The sequence below is a fragment of the Balearica regulorum genome, chromosome 8, assembly GCF_011004875.1.
Source record: "Balearica regulorum gibbericeps isolate bBalReg1 chromosome 8, bBalReg1.pri, whole genome shotgun sequence".
NCBI classification, from domain to species: domain Eukaryota; kingdom Metazoa; phylum Chordata; class Aves; order Gruiformes; family Gruidae; genus Balearica; species Balearica regulorum.
This window is the reverse complement of record NC_046191.1, coordinates 29595615-29615468: the sequence shown is the minus strand read 5'-3', so window position 1 is coordinate 29615468 and position 19854 is coordinate 29595615. Positions and strand designations below refer to the sequence as shown.

Sequence of the window (19854 nt, the reverse complement as noted above, 5' to 3'; positions counted from 1 at the left end):
AGAGCCTTGTCTTGATGCCGTAAAGCCGAGAGGCCGTGTAATAACACTGGTGGACGCCAACCTCCCCATCCCGATGTTGATGCCGTGGGTCCCTGCCAGGACATGTTGCGGGGAAGAGGCAGGGCTGCTTTTCTGCCAGGGTCACCAAGGAGGACCCTCCCTGACATCCTCCTCCAGCTCAGCTCAGCTCCCAGAGCCCCTTTTCCTCAAGCAGCCCCTTTCCCCTTGTTTCACACCCTTTGCTCCAGCAGCACACGCACACACACTCCCCTGCACACCCAGAGAAAGGATTTACTCTGAACAGGGCTGTTCTCTGGCAGCATCCATCACCCTGCCTCAGTCCTGGCAGTCGGAGAAGTGGGACAGACGACAGCAGGACCGAGGGGACAGCTGAGAGGTGAGTGGTAAAACTGCAGCTAGATTTATTTCAAGATGCAGCTGGAATTTTATCTCATGCCTATCCCTGTGCTTTATGTCTGACGCTGCGGCATGCGGGGACAGATGTGAAATGTGGCTCCGTTCAGAGAATAGCAACCTCTCCGGTGAACAGCCATGTTTTAATTTGCATTTCTAGGGTTCTGGCAGAAACCTGGGTCCTGCTGTGCACTCAGCAGTGGATGCACTAAATGGCCACGAGTTTCTGTATCGCTGACCTGCTGGGGCAATCTGGGCGGTTGGCAGACCTGACAGCCGTCCTGGTGTTAACACAGCAGTGCTGGTTGCTAGCAGTGGCTTGGGAAGCTGGGGGATGCACCGGCTGGTGGGATAATTTTTTTTAGTGTGTTTTGGTCTATTAATCCAAACTTCAGCTTGGCTTGACTTCTTCGGTGCTGCTGGTTGAATAGGCTGCGATGCAGGATTAAATGTCGCTGTGCGATCGAATGGGTGATGGGTGTAGAAAGGAAGGGAGGGCAAAATCAAAACGCAGGGGAGAGGGGAGCAGGGCTGGAGGTCACCCATGCAGACCCTGTCCTAAGAAACACAGTCCCCAGGAGCGTGGCGATGAAGTCCTAGAGAAAATGAGGGAGCTGCCACCTAACAGCTGCTCTTTCATACCCCTTCATGGGGCTGCGATGCTCGTGCACAGGGCTCGCGTGGTCACGGTGGCAGATGTCTGCAAAGCTCTGTCTCTTGTGCACCAAAAGGTCTCTCAGTGCTCCCCTGACGCTGTGCAGAAGCCCTGGGCTCACTGCAGCCGTGTGCTGCAGTAACAGCCTGCCTCTCAGCGGAGATGGGGCTCCTGGGGGTGGTGCCATCTGGAGACCCAGGAGGAGACAGCCCGTGCTCCCTGAAACATGTCAGCTCAGGGTGGGAGAAGCAAATCCTATTTTATGGAGGCACGAGTAACTTCATCGATGGAAGGAGGAGACTTTACTAGAGGTGGTTATCGAGTCCTGAGCATCCCAGTTCCAAGCACGAGTTACCCAGTGATGTGAGGTCTCAGCAGCAGAGAGGGCAGAGTGTGCCTTTGGTGAGAGCAGAAGCTCGCGGGCAGCTTGCTCGCCACACAGGCAGCGGTTGCCTGCCTTGCCTGCCCGTTGCGGATCGAGCTCGCCTGGCACGGGGCAGGCTCCCCGCACATGGGTTGTTCGTGTGCCTGGTTGGCTGCCCGTGTCTCGCGTTGGCTGGTGCGACGCTCCCCGGGGTGAGGATGGCTGCAGATATTTCGATGAGATCTAAAAATCTTTCCACAGCGAATCAAAGCGCACCCAGCAATCGGCCCATGCTCTGTGACTTGGTCAAATCTGGGATGTCAGAGGTCTGCGTCTCAGGAGATTCATGCGGCGTGTCCCAGGCAGAAAAGTGACTTTTCAGTCACGTGGAAGTTTGTGCGGCTTCCCCACTCAACAAAAGGCTGTGTGGCTAATGGTTTTGCAGCTGTGGCTGAAAAAGATGACTCAGGGTGCTCCACGAGGCTCCAGCGGCTGTGTGAGCTCACCCAGCGAGTGCTTCATAGAGCAGCAGAACAAGGATCCCCTGTAAAAAGGGATTCTGGTGTTTTCCAAGCTCTCCAGGAGCAGCCACGGCCACGAGTGCCTCATAGCAGCCACTCTCACAGGGCCCCCGACGGCTCTCGGGCAGTGATGTTTCAGCGCTGAGTCAGGAGGAAGAGCTGAATCCAGCAGCCATCACAGCCCGTGCCTGACAACCTGCTCATCCAGGCGTGAGTCCTGCCGGGCTTTGGTCACTTCAGCTGAACCTGTCGAGTGAACACAACGTCCGTGGTTTTTTAAATGAAACCTGCTCCTTCTTCCCTTCGGTCTACTGCACTTCAGCTGTCCCCACGTGTCTGCTAAGCGCTAGGACTGTCACAGATGGGTGACCCGCACTCGTGGCTCTCATCCCCGCCGGGAGTACCAGCTGCTGTCTGGAGGACCAAGCGGCCCAACGGCCTGGTCTGCTCCCCACGATGTCACTGCTGTCTTGCGTGGGCATCATAAGCCTGTGGGGATGTGCAGAGCGGCTTGTCCTCGCCCCTTCTGCAGCGATGCTCTATCGCTCTGCAGGTATCTGTTGCTGCGTGTCGACCCGGGCGCTGATCTTGCAGACCGAGCCGAGGGTGGATAAATTTCTTTCTTTTTAACCAGAGGCTATGCAGAGGCAGCTGCGAGGCCCTGCCAGGGGAGAGCATCTCTTGTTTTGCAGGAATGCAAAAGCCAGATGATTTCTCAATGTGCCCAGCTAAGATAATACCGAATAATCTTGTCTGCATTTTAATTTCCCAGCCCTGTTGGGAAAAGCTGATACACCGCTGTTTTCTCCCTCCGTGGGCGGTGCGTGCCTGAAAACACGCTCGTCGGAGGGTAGCACTAGCAGCAGTTGGGCTCGCCCCGGCTGCCGCTCTGTCTGCCAGGGGCGGTGGGATCAAAGTGACACCGAGAGCTCCAGGGATGGCTCCAGGGTGGCTGGGAGAGCGTTGGTGCTGTGACGGTGGAGGTTGACCCACTGGCTGGAAGGCGCAGCAGGACGCTTGGCTTCTTTTCTTGGTGTGCCTCGCAGAGGCTGGATACGAGCGGCAGCCGCCTCCTGCCCCCTCCCCGGCAAGGCTTTCCTGTGCCGAGAAAATGCCCGGCTCCGTCTGGCTGTTTTTTCCCCGGCTGCTGGAGCTGAGTCATTGCTGTTCTTCAAGGAGAAGGATCGTTTGCCCCCAAACAGTCTCTCTCCCTGTGCGGCGAAGCCTGTGTCCCTCTTGAGACTGCTGTAATTTTCTTCTTGTGAATCCGTGGGTTTCTTTAGCTGAGGAATTTGTTTGCCATTCGTAGATCCCTGTTCCATAAAAACGGCTACTTTTCTCCGGGGATGTACTGTTGGGAGGCAATGTTACCCCTTCATTCATGGATCAGCCGGGTGTGTGTGAGACCACTCCACGCAGCAGAGCGTGGCAATAAACCCGATCTTTGGTTCCCCATCAGAGAAGCAGGCACTGAAATCATCCCGTGAGCTCCCAAAAGTTCAGGCTACGTGCCAGGGAAGGATCTCTGCTTCCAGAGGAGCAGGCATGCAGAGGAAAGCAGTGTTTGGTTGTGCCCCCATCCTGGTAGGAGCACACCTCTCCCTTGGCCCAGGCAGTCCAGCCTCGCTAGCCGGGTGCCAGCGTCCCCCAGCCCAACCCCACTGCCATCGCCCTGGCGATGCTTTCCTGGAGACGACATACCACGGTCTAAGAAAGTCTCATCTATTTAATTCCTTGCATCCACTTACATACTTTACCGAACATGTGGGACCAGCATATCTCCACCGCCCTACCTGGTGAGGGGAATAGCTGCTTCTTCCCTTACTTCTTGCCTACGGGTTGTGGGCACTGGGGTAGGGTCCTGCAAGACTGCCCCTTCCCACTTTTTTTTTTTTCCCTCCACCCTGCCTGTCTGTCTTGCAACTCTTTCCTTACTCTGGAAAGCTGTGGAAATAATCAAGTGTTTGCAAGAATTTTCTACAGAGCCCGTTTCCTCAGAGAGCTGATTAAAGGCAAATAGGAGAGGATCTAATTGCATCCGTACTTTTATCTCCTCCCGAGGCATCATGATTTGCCAGGAGAACGAGAAAACCCTGGGTTCTGCAGCGTGAAGGAAACTTCTCTAATCTCCCTCGTTAAACAGAAGCGGCAGCTCTCGCTGTGTTGATAACACCGTTGGGGTGAATTTGGCCCCGGCTTGTGTCATGCACGTGCGAAGCGATGGGCAAGGCTCTTGTCAGCAGACACCCTGCAAAGGGAGAGCTGGGCAGAGGCAGCCGCCGGCGCCGTGCTGTCCTGTCCCACGCAGAGCGGCGAACGCGGCTGGTGAATCACAGGCTGAGCACGGCTCAGCACTGGTGGTGATGCAGGAAGGTTTCTCCCAGCTGCTGATGTGCCGCAGGGTGCGGTAGGGAGGGATGTTGCATCTGCCAGACCGGACCGGTGGGCCCTGCGCTGCCCGTGCCCCTCGCAGGCAGCGGGAGGATGGCAGATTTCTCCCTCCTACTTTCATCCTCTCCCTTGAGATGTCACTTCAGCCTTTCACCCTCTTGCTGTTTTACAGCCAGGCTCCTCTCGTTGACCTCTGAGCTCTGGAGGGGGTTGGCTGGGGACATCCCCATCAGGGTTATCAAGACCGGCCGGTGGATCCGCTGTGGCAGAGGGCACCAGCTCCCGTGTCCGTCGGGGACAGGCTGGGGGTCCTGTCACGCACCCGCGCGCAGCCCCGTCCAGGCGAGCGGAGGCTGCTGAACGCCGCGGGCGGGTGAGACATCTCCTGTGATGCACAAGGACAAGCCCTTGCGTTTTCCTCGCTAACCTCCATCTTTGTCTCATTTATTTTCTGAGCAAATCTCTATGGAAACAGGTTACTGTTTGTAATAAAGCCTCTGTTTTTCACTTTGCTTTGTTGCTCTCGAGGAAGGAGGGGGGCAGAGACCTATAAAGGGCAGATGAAGTTTAGGCAGGGAGAGACATTTCAGTTGCCTTGGCACAGACAGGAGCAACCTTAGCATCCCTCGATCCTGCCCTTGCTGATGGGAGACGGAGGCTGAGATCAACCAGGCCCCTTCTTGGCATGCTCAGTTTTGGTAAGGACTCGATGCCTGGCTGACACAGCCCTTCTCCCTGTCCCAGATGGATGAGGGGAGCACTGTGGTGTTGAATTGGGGGGGAAATCATTCTTGCCCAGAGTTCATAACGCAGATTTCATGTCTCCCCAGTGAGCTACCAGCCCTACAGCACCCTGGAAGGTCACCCGGTGCTAGTCCTGTCTCGATGTCCTGACAGCACCCACCGTGACGTTGCTACAGGGTCCATGTGAACCACCTCCGCGCTCGCCGCGGTGCGGGAGGGAGCGGGAGCTGCGGGGTGTGACGCGAAGGGGCCGGAAACCACCACGAGACAGAAGGATGCACAAGCCCCCGCCTTCGTGGGACGCTGGAGCTCCGTCATCTCGCAGAGCTTCCTGCCCGCAGCGCGTTCCCAGGCTCGTGAGCTTTCTAACTTGTTTGTTTATTTTAGGGAGGGAGGGGGATGTTTTAGGAGCTGAGAGGGGAATGCTTTAAAGGAAGAATTCGGTGCCAGATTGGCATCCTCTGCATCAGACAGAGCAGCGCACCAACGCGTGCTCAGAGCTGCGGGAGGGAGCTGTGTTTGTCAGCTCCTGCTGCTGCGAGTCGCCCTTGATGTTCAGCAACCCTGGGCCTTTCCAGGGGCTGCGGGGGCTACTAAATCCAAAGCAACCTGCAGCAGACTAATAGTCAGATCCTGGGGGTTTTTTAGGACGTGCTAAGCTGTTTCTGTTTTCCAGACAGAGTGAACTGCGCCCTGAATCAGATGTAATTGGCCTTTGACACAAAGATGAGCCCGTGGTGGCACCTGGCCCTCTGGATCTGGAAGGAGGGTCTTCTACCCTGACCAGGAGCTGGTGTCCTCTCCGCACGGAGAGCTGGTCCTGCTGCCCATCGCGCTGGCCAGGGGCTCCTTGGCCCACAGAGGATGGAAGGACGTGCCGTCAGAGGTGTCTCTCCCCTCCCTCTGCTTTTCTTTAAGTAATTCTTTGTGTCCAGCCCAAACCAGCCATGTGTAGCCACCCTGCAGCTAGGGCTTGCCCCAGATGAAATCCATCTCCCCAGTTCCCCTACCTGCTCTGCTGAGAGGGACAGCCCAGGGGCTGCTCCACTGGAGCTGTCAGGGCTGATGTTTGGAGGTCGCCAGCTCCAGATTGCTCCAAGGTTGCCCCATCCCACTGCTGTTTCTGGGAGAATTATATTTGCTTTAAGAACAGGGATTCAGACTACAAGGCTAATGGTGCTTCCTTCCAAAAGGAGTCAATAATACAGAGTCTTTGTGGTTCTGCTAGAATTACAATACGTGATTACTGGGGTTGAAACACTGGTTAATTACCTAGTCATTTGTTGTAATGCTCCTAATTAGCTTGTGAAAGCATAGCAAATGCATTACTTCACACCTGTTTTTAATGGCTTACACAAGGTTATTCATAGATAGTAGAAGATAAACAGTGTTGCATGTCATATTAGGGTGGTATAGCACTTTCTTGCTTCCTTGGGTGTCTTGCCTTAGCTGGGGGAAGACAGGAATTCATACGTGAGATGAGGTAAGCACCTTAACATGATTCATTTCACATCCAAGCTGATCACATCACCTTGGATATGATTCGGTCAAGCACAGCTTTCACGGTAGGCATGGGAGCCTGTCAAACCCCACGGCAATGCCAGCAAGGCTGGATGGTTCAGTCCACTGGGGAAACCGGTGGAAAGGAGGTCCTGCAACATCACCCACCTTTTTGAGCCTTGTTGAGCTTAGTTATCCCAGCCTCTTGGTGTTGGGGAGTAGAGGAAGGGTTTTCGTGCCCTGGCAGAGGGGCCAGCCTTCGCCCAGCCCCACTTCTCCTCGCCGACTCTGTGCATCGCCTGATTTCATGCCCACAAGAACGCACGCGTCAAGGCAATGTTTGCCCATACAAGTGCCTGTTTGCCCACACAACGCATTTGTACATCTGGCTTGGCAGATTGGTGCACATGTAAAAATGGGCAAGAAAACACCAAGGCCTGGATGGTGAATTAGGTTTGGTTTTCTTTCCTTTTTTGTGAAGGTGCTGCTCATGGTTACCTGGTTACAGCTGCATTGAAATGTGCCCTTCAGAAGAGCTTTGACGCCTAGATATTGCACTCCAACAGTCTAAATTTTGTCTCCGTGTTCGGTGCAGTAGGTCACCTAAAAATATTTTTTTAGCTTTTTACCCATAAAGCTTTCTAACGACCCTTTCCTGAACTTGCTGTCTCAAGGCATATCCCTCCTGCGAGGCCTTTAGTCCCTTCCCCATGCTACCCCAAAGCGAGCTGGTCTGTCAGCACAAGACCTACAGCCCAAGGAGGGATATTTAACTCAGGTCCTAGACCCAAGCCCAGCATGTTCACGTGATGATGCCCTAAGAGACGGTGATTTAAAGCAAGCTGCCCTGCCCGGGGCAGGATTGACCTGCCTACACAGATGCCAGGAGGTAGCTTTAAGCTGCCAATAACTTGGTTTCTTCATTGTGTGTCTGGACCCAAGGGCGTATATAAGGAGGACAGGCTACAAGGAACCAGAGCATCTTCTCCAGCCTCACCTAGTGCCAATGACCGGTGTGGTGTCCGACGACAGAGACCTGGCAGGGCCAGCACTGGCTGAAGGGTGAGTGTTTCGGAATGTGGCTTTCTTGACTTACTCCATCTCCCATTTCACCCTCTTTTAAGCAAAGTTCTGTGGGTGACTGAGACAACACATGGATATCTAGGTGCAGTCTGATTTCTCTGCTCAGCAAAGACACGCTTGAGAGATTATCCCAGCGCGGGTGATGGTTTTTACCACAATGGCCGTTAAAGTCTCCATTATTTATCTCCAAGCTGCTTAGTGATAAAGTGGGTGGAGAAGGAAGCCACATTTCCTGCTCAAAGAGTGTGTGGGAATACCTTTTCAAATGTTAATTTCTCATGTTTTTCAAAAAGCTACCCAAAGGCACTGGTCCGAGCTAATGCTAAGAAGACTGTGCATATTCAAACCAACCAGATTTTAAAAAGTCTGCAAAGATATTTGGGGCGAAGGGGAGGGGGGAGAATAACAAGGAGCTCCAGGAAAAAAACCCGCCACCATTTCCCCCACTTCAAAGTTAAAATTAGATGCGTGCATTTCCCTCTTCTCTGATGTGCCTCCCTCCAGGGAAATAGGTGATGAATGCAAAAGCCCGCAGGCAGCAGGATCAACCAAGGGGTTCCCCTCCAGCAATGCTAACGAATGTCCTTCTCCCAAATCCTTCTACCCCATGGGGACCCATCATCAAACCCCAACCGACTGACAAATGGTAAAGCCACCAGGCAGGGCTGATGGGGGCTGGCTTTGGACAAGTGCCCAAGAGATACAAAGCGTCACACATCCTCACTTCTGTTTTGCATCCGAGGCAATCTGGTTCCTCAATATTAAATCGTCCCACTGTAGAATTCATCAGCTTCCAGGACTTCATTATTGACAAAAACCCTTTCTACAGGAGCCACCCAGGCAATATGTGGCTAATTGACTGTTGTTAATACACATCCGAGGGTTTTTTCTGTTGTAGTTTTTGCTTTAAAAACACACACTCAAAAAAAGTCATGTGTGATTTTTAATGCAGATTTGAAAGAAAAAAAAAAAAAATCTCTTGGGTCTGTATCCACCACAAGTTTTAAAGTGCAGAATCTGTGTCTGTTATTGAATAAGAAATGCATGCTGACTGCCAAATTTCAGTTTGAAAGCAGCCAGAAGCTATCTGGGAAAAAAAAAGAGAATGTTTTGCAAATACCTTTTGTAATTGTAAAAATTAAAAAAAAAAAAAAAAAAGAAAAGAAGAAGAAAAAGAAACAAACCAGAAAGAATTTACCCTTGAAAAATATGGGATTTTGTATAACTCAGAGCCCAGAAGTGACATGTAAGCTGAACAAACTCTTAAAAACATGAAATCGTACTTTGCATCTTATTCCTCATAGCCAAGCAGTTTTATAACCGACATCTTTTCATCCCAAGTGCTCAAGCAAGAACAGAAAATGCCTCAAGCCTGGCAGTAAATGTGGTGAGGGGATATGGATCCTGCTGTCCCTAAGTACAAATTCCATCATTTGTAAGGGTTCGGCTAACTCTCATTTTGGCCAGCCCTGGAACAATAATGTCCTTTCTTGGTCTGCACGTTGTCACCATTGAAAGGGGACATGCAGCTCCCAAGAAAATCATCTGATGGTCTTTGCTTCCCTCTTGCTTTTCTCTTGGCCAAGCAGTCCTGGGAAGAGATGGAGATGTTCAGTGAAACTCCTTCCTGCTTGCTCCTCCACAGGAATGAAACACGAGGAGAGGCTTTTCTGCTGAAGAATAAGAAATCTGCGGTAAATGAAAAGAGGATGGAGATATCTCAGCTGAACTGTGACCCTGAGCTGTGCTGTGACTGTGCTTACAGCTAGGTGAGCATCCCTTTGCACCTCGGTGAGCAGGCATCTGCGTCAGGCAATGCGGTTCAGGAACCGCACGGCCCCGTTGTGGTCAACTGACCGTGTCTATCTGCGACAGCTCCTGAATTCAGGGTGCATACATGTAAGGGGTTTGGGGTTCAGCAGGTGCACCTCTTTCCCCATCCAGCACCCCGAGTTTGGGGCCGCATAGCCGATGCTGGCACGCTTCCTTTCACCCTCGCTCTCCTTGGGAGCCGCTCCTGACTTAGTCTGGATTTGCGATCCCCACCCTGCTATCAAGCCACTTAGCGCACAAAAAAATAAGTCTTCGTGATGCACAAAGCAAAGGAAATTATGGGGAAAAGCTCTTCAAAACTCGCATTTTTTACAGATCAAGAATTTCACGACCTAGTGGAAAACACAAACAGTACTGGACCAGGCATTCGTAATATTTGGTGCCTGGTTTGTACAGCTACTGCAGCTAATATCCCCAAATAAATACTTCTGTGACTAATCCCTTGGAAAGAAAAACACAAAGAAAAAGGCTGTCACATGAAACGAGATGATTTTGGTGTTTGTTTTGTATTTATAAACACAAATTCTGCCTCTTGGGCTGTGTAATATGCTTCATCTAAAACCCTGTTAGTCTCTCGCTAGGTAAATATGTGTTTGCTTTCTGTCCTCATCCCATCCTTCTCTCCTTCCCCAAAAGCCAGCTGAGAAGCCCTTATCCTGCTCTCTGGACTCTGGCAAACCTCTGCATATTTTGCTGAGGATCTAGGGGTACAAAGTCTTAAATTCTAGAAGTAATTGTAATTTCGTTCAATGTGATTAAACTATGGAAATTTTCTCCTCGGGATTTTTTTGCATAACAGCAACAATAAAATCCCATGAAGAAAAAAACAAAACCTGTTGGCGTCATCAGAACCTAAAAATAACAAGAAGATGACTGCTGGTGCCAGAACGATACCAAACAAAATCTATTATTGAATTAGATTCTTTCCAATTGTTGTTCTTATGAATATATTTCCCTTTTCCCCTCAGGGTTTGTTTGGAGCCAAGGTATTCTGCCTGCCAGTGCCATTCCAGCACTCAAATTAACAAGAAGTGATGTCTCTTACAGTAAAAACCAATATCTGTTAAAATATTGATGAAGGCGAATAAGCGACGGAGTTTGCGGTGTCTGGTTTCTAGCTGCCAGTCGGGGGATACCTTAGAACGGAGGGGAAAGCTGCACAGCCTCACCCCACTGCCACGGCCAGGACGAGCCTCCCATTCCCGGAGGATGGAGCTGATGTCCCAGGAGCGAGGAGAAGCCTGACTCCAGGTACTGACGTAGCCCATGGGGCACCCAGGACTCTTTCCTCCCTGCTTTTCTTCCACTGCCAGCTCAGCAATACCTGTTTTCTCTCTGGTGTAGGTTTAGAGGCCCCACTTGCTGGGGTTTGCTGCCCATTCATTTAAAGGGTTTAATCTTTTATTTATTTTTCCCATCTTTCATTCTAATTAAGCGCTTATCAATCTTGTTTCATTGTAGCTGAACATCTTGGCGACTGTGGGACTTTCTGCTAGGATGGAGAAGGGACTTGATCCAACAGGTCAGCTTTTATAGCTTAATCTACACCTCTTTCCTGCTCTAGTATCTTAGCATTATTTTAAGGGTCCCCAGAAATCATCCATCACCATTTCTCAGAGTATTTCTTGCTCGCTGGCATTGCTGCCCCATCATTACCGTTATCTTGACCAGCAAAAATGAACTGATTGCTGACACTGCAGCGAGGCTCTCTTGAAATGCAGGCTGTGCTTTCATTAGCTTAGTGGCATGCACTTAATCTGCAGTACCACCCTGAATTTATCTAACCATGTCATCTTCATCTGTAAGGATTCCCTGACCCTTATGTTAATGCTGCTGGCGTCCTTCTCCTCTCTGCCGTGGCTGCCGATTTTCTTACGGCGCAACATTTCAGGCCCTGCACCAGAGTGGAGCTCACCCTTTGCATCTCCGCTGTCACAAGTGAACTTGGTCCTGCAGACACGGTGATGCTCAACAGACCCACCACGAGGGCTGGAGGAATCCTGGCTTCCACCCAGGATCAAGACAAACCCATCCATACCACACAGCATCCTCTCTCGGGCTTTTCTGCACCGATAGGAAGCGCATGAGGTGACCAAAAGCTGGTGCAGAACAGCAATGCAGTCAGGGTGATCCCACTGTTAGCGTTACCACCACCGACCTGCTTCACCCCCAGTGTTATTTCCACAGCCAGCGAGCATGTTGGATGCGATGCCTTCAGCTCTGCCATCCAGACGCGCTAAATGACACAATCCGGGCTGGAAGGAGCCATGTGTTTTCTTCTGCATGCAGCTACCGCTGTGCTTCCAAACACGTCTCTCCTCTTTCCTTTTTTTGTACGGTAACTTTGCACACACAAAACGTCAAACAGCAGCTGTTTGGCCAGCATTTTGAAAAGCATTTTAGCTGCCTTAACTTTGAAGCTAGGGTTTCCACTCCACACAGCAAAAAGGCTTCTTTTTCTTCTCCAGTAGCTGTAGATATTTTTACTTATTTCCTTTGTAAATGTGAACCGTGGAAACAGTCAGACCTTATCAGGCACGAGCGTCTTTGAGGTTTCCCCTCGTAGAAAGAAAATGTCACGGTGCCTGTCAGAGCCAAGTTACTCGATGCTTCTCCTGCTTCAATTAAGCATGAGCAAACCTACAATGTGTCAGAGCCCGTGCTAGGTAAATGGCATGCTGGATAATTTTGGAGGTCACTTTGAAGCTGGGTTTGAAAACTTGAGCAGGAAGCTGTGCTGAGAAGGGTTTCTTGAAAAGTTTTTCGCTCCTGTCTGAGCCATCCCATCCCCAGCGCCTTTTCTGACGGTTTGGCCCCTCTTGTCTCTGGCTGGAGCCTGAACCGAAAAGGAAATGTGCAGTGTTTGGGGAAAAGGATTCAAGCCACAAGTCAGATCAAAGGTTTAAATACTCCAAAGGGACCAAGGGAAGCCTGAAAAATGCAGCTGAAGGATTTGATTTTTAGGGCACAGATCTCATCTGCTGTACCTGAAAGGTCACTTGTTAATAGTTTTTTGCCATGGGCCCAGAACAGACCTCTAAGCTTGCAGTGCATGCCTGTTGCTTTTCTAGTAAGTGGTTAGGAGCAGAAGGGAATAAAATTCAAGAGGTGTCCCCTTGGACTCAAGCTAGGAGCACTCAGTGAATGAGGTGCTATTCACCGGGGAAAAGCTGCAGGGTACTAATATTTTTTCGGTCCTTAACTGATGACACCAGGGTAGAAAATAGTTTCTTTACCTGTGCTGGAAGGCATTAAAACAGAAGTCCTAACTGCAGGGATGGAATCACTGCACCAAGTTAGCTGTGGGCAGCCATGCTGGTGTGGTCCTGCAAAGGAGGTGTGGAAAAAGGGACAAGCCCCTGTCCTTCCCAAGGTCAGGATAAAGCCAAGAATCCCACCCCAGAGCACCTTCAAAGGGTTTTGTTGGTACCCCACAGCACAAAGCAGAGCCTGGCAATGTCGTTCACCTTCTGACTGGAATCAGCGCCAGGACAAAGTGCCCTGGAGATCAGTTCCGTATTAGTCACCCTCCTGTGGATGGAGACAGGGCAGCAAATGTGCGGTGTGCGGGTTTGCCTGTAAATCCCATTCATCACACACCAAGTCTTCTTCTGTCTAATCCTCTCTTCTTCCACGCATGGCTAAATGATTTCATTGCAGCAAGGCAGTTGTCCCTGATAACGTGATAGGATGCGATTGCCTGACTGGCTTATGTCAAACCTCAGAAAAATGAATTTTAAAGAAGTGTCGCTATTAACTTATCTACTTCTCATAAAATTAATCTTGCTAATTCTTGCTTCGCAAAATACCTTTTTTTTTTTTTTAAATGGGGTTGACTTCAGCCCAAACCTGCATTGCCCAGGTCAGCAGTCGAGGGAGGGAATAAGCGGGGAGATCTGGTAACAGGCTGCACGTTTGTAAAAATCACGCTCGTCAGACGTGGGCTGGGTGGGAGAAGAAGTAGTAGGCTTAAACAATAGCAAAGCAGATGCAGTTTGAACATGACAGAGGAGGGAAAGAAAACACGGTCATGATAGGTATGGGGTAAATGTTAAAGCAGATCGTGGGAGAGATTACAGAGGCTGCATCTGAAAAGTTTGTGTGTGGAGCCTGTTAAAATTCTCTTTCTGGAGCGGATTTTGGTGTAGATGACCATGCGCTTGTGTTAGAGAGGTGAACCGCCAGACCTCTGCAGTTACTTCAGCCCTATTTTTTATGATTTTTGTAGTATTGCTGTTGGAGATCAGGAAGAATAAAAGGGAAAGTCTATCTTCTCTTATAAAACTAGAAGTAAATGCAGAATGCAGCTTAATTGAAATTACTGACTTCCCCAGATAAGCTGGATGTAACTAGATCAACAGTGATCTGGTTAATATAGAAAAATGACTTGCGATACCCAGCGCTCACAGACTAGAGCACTGAGGATGGAGCGGCGAGACACTGATAGCGAATCTCCATGGGGAAAGAAGACCGTGTCAATTTGCTGCTGCCACAGTAAGGATAAATCGAGCAAAAATGAAATCCAGTGGTTCGACTCTAGAGCGGAAAAAGGAGGGGATGAGGAGCTGGTTTTAATAGCATCACCCTTGGGGTTTTGGTTCTTTGTTGAGTTTCTCGAGCAGTTCCCTGCCGTTCTGGACCTCAGTTGAAGGTGTAGGCTCGGTATGATCTCTAAAGTTGTAGAAGGAATGAAGTCATTTAGGAATATAATTGAAAACACAACAAATCCATTGGGCTGAGTGCTTTGTCCTTGAGTGCAGCTGGGAACTCGTAACATTTGAGGGACACACTAGAGGAAAAGAGGACTATTTAAGGAGCGTCTGGAGAGATGGGCATCAGATGCCCTTTTCCCTATTTACGCTTATTAGAGATGAAATTGAAGTGCAGCATGATTAAATTATGCATATAAAGAAGAGCTTCCATAAACAAGAAAACATAAGCAATGTGGGAAGGAACAGAACTGCAAAGAGAATGAGAGAAGCGAAACCAAACAGGATGCCAAACTGCAAAAGACATTTCAACAGCACCTAATTAAAACTGTTCACATTTGCAACAGACAGAAGGTAAAGACGTTCACAAGGAAACAGAAGAAGGGGAGGGAGGGAACCCATTAAAAGGAGTGATTTAGTCAATCACAGGAGATTCTGGAAAAATAGCAAGCTTGAGCAAAGGCCAGTTGCAGAACGTGAAACGTATTTGGAGTCGGGGGGTTATTTCCATTTGTCTTACAGCAGAACTGACTCCAGCTGGTAATAACGAAAAATATAACGCGCGGCAGCCCCTGCCCACAGCGCCCACAGCCGATGGGGAGCTGGCACTGCCAACGTCTTGCGTTTATCTCCACGCAGTGATTTCAGTAAGATCACATAGCAACCGGTCCAGGACTGAGAAATCAACCCAGTTCTCCCAGGTCCCACTCCAATAACTTAATCACACATTTATCTCCCAGCTTCTTTTGTTAATTAATGAGTCTTCATCTTTTGGCTTCAGAAACCATAGACGCAGCAGTAACGGTGAGGCTGAAAATCCAGCATGATCCCTTTGTTAGCGCGATGAACTAATAACACTTTTTCTCTTGTGACACCTTTCAAAACCTGCCAAGTTCACCACTGGGTTCGTCTGGTTTCAGGTGTGTAGCAGAGCAGCACCAGCTTAAAAGTGGAATAATCACGACAAATGAGTCCTTAGCCATCTTTCAAAGAGACCAAGTCAAATCTTCACTTGTGTGACAAAAACACAGAAGATGAAAAAACAAGAAGAAGAAATGACACTATACTTTGCTTGTCTCTGTCTAAGCAAAATCATTATAATAATTGGTGAACATGGAATGAAAAGTAGTGAATAGCATTTGAAAGGGAAAAGACTGTCATGTAGTATGTCTGAGAACGAAAAGGGGAAGGTGTTTTTCCTTCTTGTGGCAGAGCCTTCGCTTTCAGACAGAGCTGGCTGGGTGAAAACTGAGCTTTCTTGCTAGAGAGAGGCTGATTTATGTGTACACAAGAAATCTCACTGTTCAGAGATAAGACACCTAAGTGCTTCGTTAATGATGAATGATGAAGCGGCAGTCAGAGCTGTAGGAAGGAGCTCTTCATTAAGTAAATCAGGAGCTGTCAGAGGCCTTTGCTAACCCACCCATCTAGATGCTGCCTGAGATCCAGCCATCCTCTCTTTGTCCACCCGTGATGCTGCATGAAGACGCCATAAATCACTTGTACAGTCCGTGAAGAATTACCATTGGACCAAAGGTGCATGCTAAACAATCCCATTCTAGGGGGAGCAGGAGGATGTTTGTTTTTCCCCTTCTGCCTGGATAGGTCTAAAATAATTAGCCCTGTGTTGGTGGATGGCAGCCAGCAGGGATGTCTTATCCCTGCTAAGCCCCGGAGCAGGAGGGTGCCCAAGGGGCTGGAAGTCCTGCCCAGGCCAGTCCAGGTTACCCTCTCGTCTTTGGTGTGTTTGTGATTTGGCTGTGAGGACCAAGGCCAGCCAGCAGCGTTGTTCCCAGCCCTGATGCCAAGAAACGAGCAGTGTCGCAGAGAGACAAGTGGCCCAGGCAGGTGGCTGTGGTCATTGTCCCCTCAATAATGTTATTTTTGCAGGGGCAATAGGTAAGGGGAAAAGCAGAATTCCTCCCCCCACCCCCGGACCACCTCCTTCTAGGGGATGTGACTGATGAGCCTGGCAGCCTCTGAACAAATATTTCTGATGCAGAGAATTCACTTGTCAACTTGGAGGAGCCCCGAGAGGAAATTTCCAAAGCAGATCTGTCGGAGATAATGACGCTGCACAAGGAAGCCCTCCTTAGGAGGAATGTCTTCAGAAGATGTGGTGTGTTTGAAAATACGATGCTTCTGTGTGTTCCTGTTGATGAGTTAAAAGTCAGGCAACCGTGGCTGAATTTTTAATCTGTGAGCTGTAACAGATGAAGCACAAGAAGGCAATGATTCATTTTTTCACCTTCCCTGATGCTTCCTTGGTCAGTCAGACCTTGGGTTTGAGGTTTTTTTTCCAGATCAGAAACCTTTCTTTAGGCCCGAGATAACTTGCTGTGTTCTGCCTTGTCCAGATTACAAACCAGGGAATTTTTGTGCATCTGGATGTTTGTGTAATTGCCTAACACTGTGAAACCCCATCTCAGCTGAAACCTCTTAGCTCCGTTGTTAGATAAAAAGCAATTAACAGTAACCATAACCAGAAACACTTTTAGCGTGAGGACAGGCAGCAAATGGCAAATAGATACATCAACAAATCTGTTTTTGCCTTGTACTGTGCTGTTTGCAGTCAATGGGCCATTAATTTTTATATGGCTACCATGTACTTATAAGCGGTTTGGGAATCTTGAAGTTATTACCTATGACAGTGGCTTTGATTACGTTGGCTGCTCCGCGTTGCCCATGATCCTGCGGTTTAAAAGTCACCCAAAAGGACACAGCAGCCAGAATCGCACCCCGAGGCAAGTCCTGGGGACCCGAAGGCACCCAGGCTGCGCCCTGATTACTCCTCATGCTTGTTGAATCTCTCGCGTAACGTTTCCTCCAAACGGGGCTGGGTTTGTAAAGCCGTTTCCCCTCTGAAAGCTCATCAGCATGCACGCTTCATAGGCGGTGTTCACCTTCTAAGTAGCGGTATTTTATCCTGTCAAATACGGAATTGGCTCGGGTCAGAAATTTTGTGCTGAGCTAGCCAATCTTTGTGGTTTTCACTAATTAAATCTAGGACAGATAACCAATGGATTCTTCAGCTGAACAAGAACAACTATTTTAACCTCTTTTTCCAGGTGTTTTCTGATCGCTTTACATTTTTTGATTCATTAGCTTAAGTTTCAGTTCTCTGGGGAAAAAAAAAACCAAGTAGGAAAACTTATATTTTACTTGGCAAGTTGATCATTTTAGATAAAGTAAGGTTTACTCTCTGTGCGAAGCCACAGAGGCACTCGTAGCGTATCTATGTGCAAAACAACGTGAATAACGTTAGCTGGATTCATGCAAATGATGGTTTTTTTAATCTGAATAACTGCAGCGTTTAAAAAAAAAAAAAAGGCAAATACAGAGATGTCAAGAATGAGATTGCAGAGTGTGGTAACAGGCACTGGAGCAGCGCTTCGGTTATCAGTCATTTTTAAGCTCTCTCTCCTGGTTTGTTTGGCATTAGCCTGTGTCTCCAGATAATCTATCAGCGATTACCTGTTTAGCTTTATTACGTTCTGTTCCCTTCTGCACTCATTCAGGACTGCATTTGCTCCCATCTTGCAGAGAGTTTTAAATGTTAAGCTTGTTTTCCTACCAGATGGAGAATAGACGCCTCTATTTCAGGTAAGCGTTGGGTGATACCTCCCCGGCGTGAGACGACGATAGCTGCCTATCAGCAATGGATGTTTATGTCTTGACTCTTCCTGAGGGTTATAACAAAGGAAACTAAAAAGCAGCCAAATGGAAAGGCATTAATACAAATGTACAATCACACATCATCCCCACAGTGACCGAAACGTTCAAGGCAGAGGGATTGTCTCCCTTCAATGATGCGACTTTTGTGAACGCTGTCCCCAGCAAGTCCTGCAGATCCCAGCAGAGATGTGAGGGGCATCCGTTCCGGCGGCCAGGGACTGTCTCCACTAATTGACCTGTGGTCCAGCAATTCATCTAATGAGAGTTTGCACACACGGGGGAGAAGGGAAAGCAGGTGTTACTATAGTTTTGGGTTTTTTTTCTTGCTTCTCTTACAATGGGTAAGTCTCTGCTGTACAAGTTTCCCAAGAGCTGAATGCAGGCAGACTGCCTGGCTTATCTCCATTTGCCCCCTTCTGTGCAAACGCTTCAGCCGCTTCCCTGCAAATTTAATGTTTTTTCAACTACTGACGTGCTCCTCTTCCCCACTCTGCAATTACAAACCAATGCGCTGATGTTTAAGTAGAACGTTTTTGTTTTAAAATGTGCAACATCCGAATTTACTAAAAAAAAAAAAACAAAAACGGGGGGGGGAAGAGAGGCAGCTCCCTCCCCAAATTCTCTGTGATGCCAATTATAGAAATCTCAGCTCTCCAGCAGAAGTGTCAGTCAGCAGAGGGTTCAGCTCTTTCCAAAGGCTGAAGCTTTGGAAAAAATATGCTGAGGATGGTGCATACAACTGGGAGCTGTGGCAGGTACATGCCAGAGGTGAAAATGGTGAGAGTTTGGAAATCCAAACAGACTTCGGGGTCCGCCGGTCCCCTTCCTCCCCCAGAATATTGCATTGCTGGTTGGGTTTTGGTTTTACATCATCTAACAGTGTGCTGCCAAGACACACGTGTTGTTTTCATAGAGTTGGCATCAGAAGTTTGGTTGGTTGGTTGTTTTTTTTTTTTTCCGGCTGAATTTTGAGAAGGGTAACAAATATTCTGGGTTTGTTCTGAAATCGTTACGGGAGGAGTTCCAGGATTAGGCACCACGGTTGCTCCTGCAACGAAGGTAAAGCTCTTCTGTCAGGGTTTCAGCCTGATGGTGTTGCTGGCTGTTAGGATGAGACCCCGGACTCTGTCCCCATCATGAGAGACAGTCAAAATAAGCTTGTAAATTCATTCCAGCACTGATTTTTATTAGGGAATTTTATTTCCATACTGCATTCTCTTCTCGCACAAGAAAGCTGGAGGCTTTTTTTTCTTTTTCTTTTTTTGTTTTTGTTCTCTCCTAACGCATTTTAGAGGCGATCTGACATTTTCTGATGGCTCTCAGGTATAATTCAGCTCGTTCCACGCCTGCGTGTTCCAAAATAACATCGGAAAATTATTTGGGTTCCTGCCTTTTTTTTTTTTTTTTGGACAATCATTACTCTCACTTTTTCCAGGTTGACCTATAAATGTCCATATGCTGCAGGATATTTGCAGTAGGTGTAGGTTCCTTTGGAGACAGTCTTGTGTGGGAGACAATATGACAGCTCATCTGCATAGCACAGGCATCATACCCCTGACTTGATTTAGCAGAGAATCCTGGATCTGGAGGCTTCTCCCATATCGCCTGTATATTTAGGGGATTGCTCATATACACACGCGCACACGTTGTGCATTCCCTCTCTCTCGTGCAGTCATCCTTCCGTTGTCTGTGGGCAGCTCGGCTGGTTTGGGAATCAATCACAGAGCGGAACAGGCGTGCCAGACCCCGGCTCGGGGGCACGGTCTCTGCTGTTGGATCTCTACACCATAACCAGACATCCCGGGGTGTTAAAAAATGCGTGTTAACGTACAGCCGGAAGATTTTATGTGAAAAATTTTGCGTTGAGCGTAACAGCAGTGGTGAAGGCTGTACCGCTGAATTGTTGAACCTTTGTAAGGCTCGTGGTGGCAGTGGTGGAATCTTGAGAAGCCGAAATGTGGGTTG

General features: G+C 48.9%; 1 long non-coding RNA gene across 3 annotated transcripts; it reads left to right on the top strand.

Moving 5' to 3' along the window:
• The first annotated feature begins 267 nt into the window (after window positions 1-267).
• LOC142602794 (uncharacterized) lies at window positions 268-18426 on the top strand. 3 transcript variants are annotated; one of them, XR_012836621.1, is made up of 6 exons: window positions 268-397; window positions 5176-7651; window positions 9318-9441; window positions 10474-10756; window positions 10967-11027; window positions 17818-18426. It is a non-coding gene; the product is annotated as an uncharacterized LOC142602794 (long non-coding RNA). The 3 variants fall into 3 exon arrangements; XR_012836622.1 differs by having other exon boundaries at window positions 9262-9441; XR_012836623.1 differs by lacking the exon at window positions 10967-11027.
• The last annotated feature ends 1428 nt before the right edge of the window (window positions 18427-19854 follow it).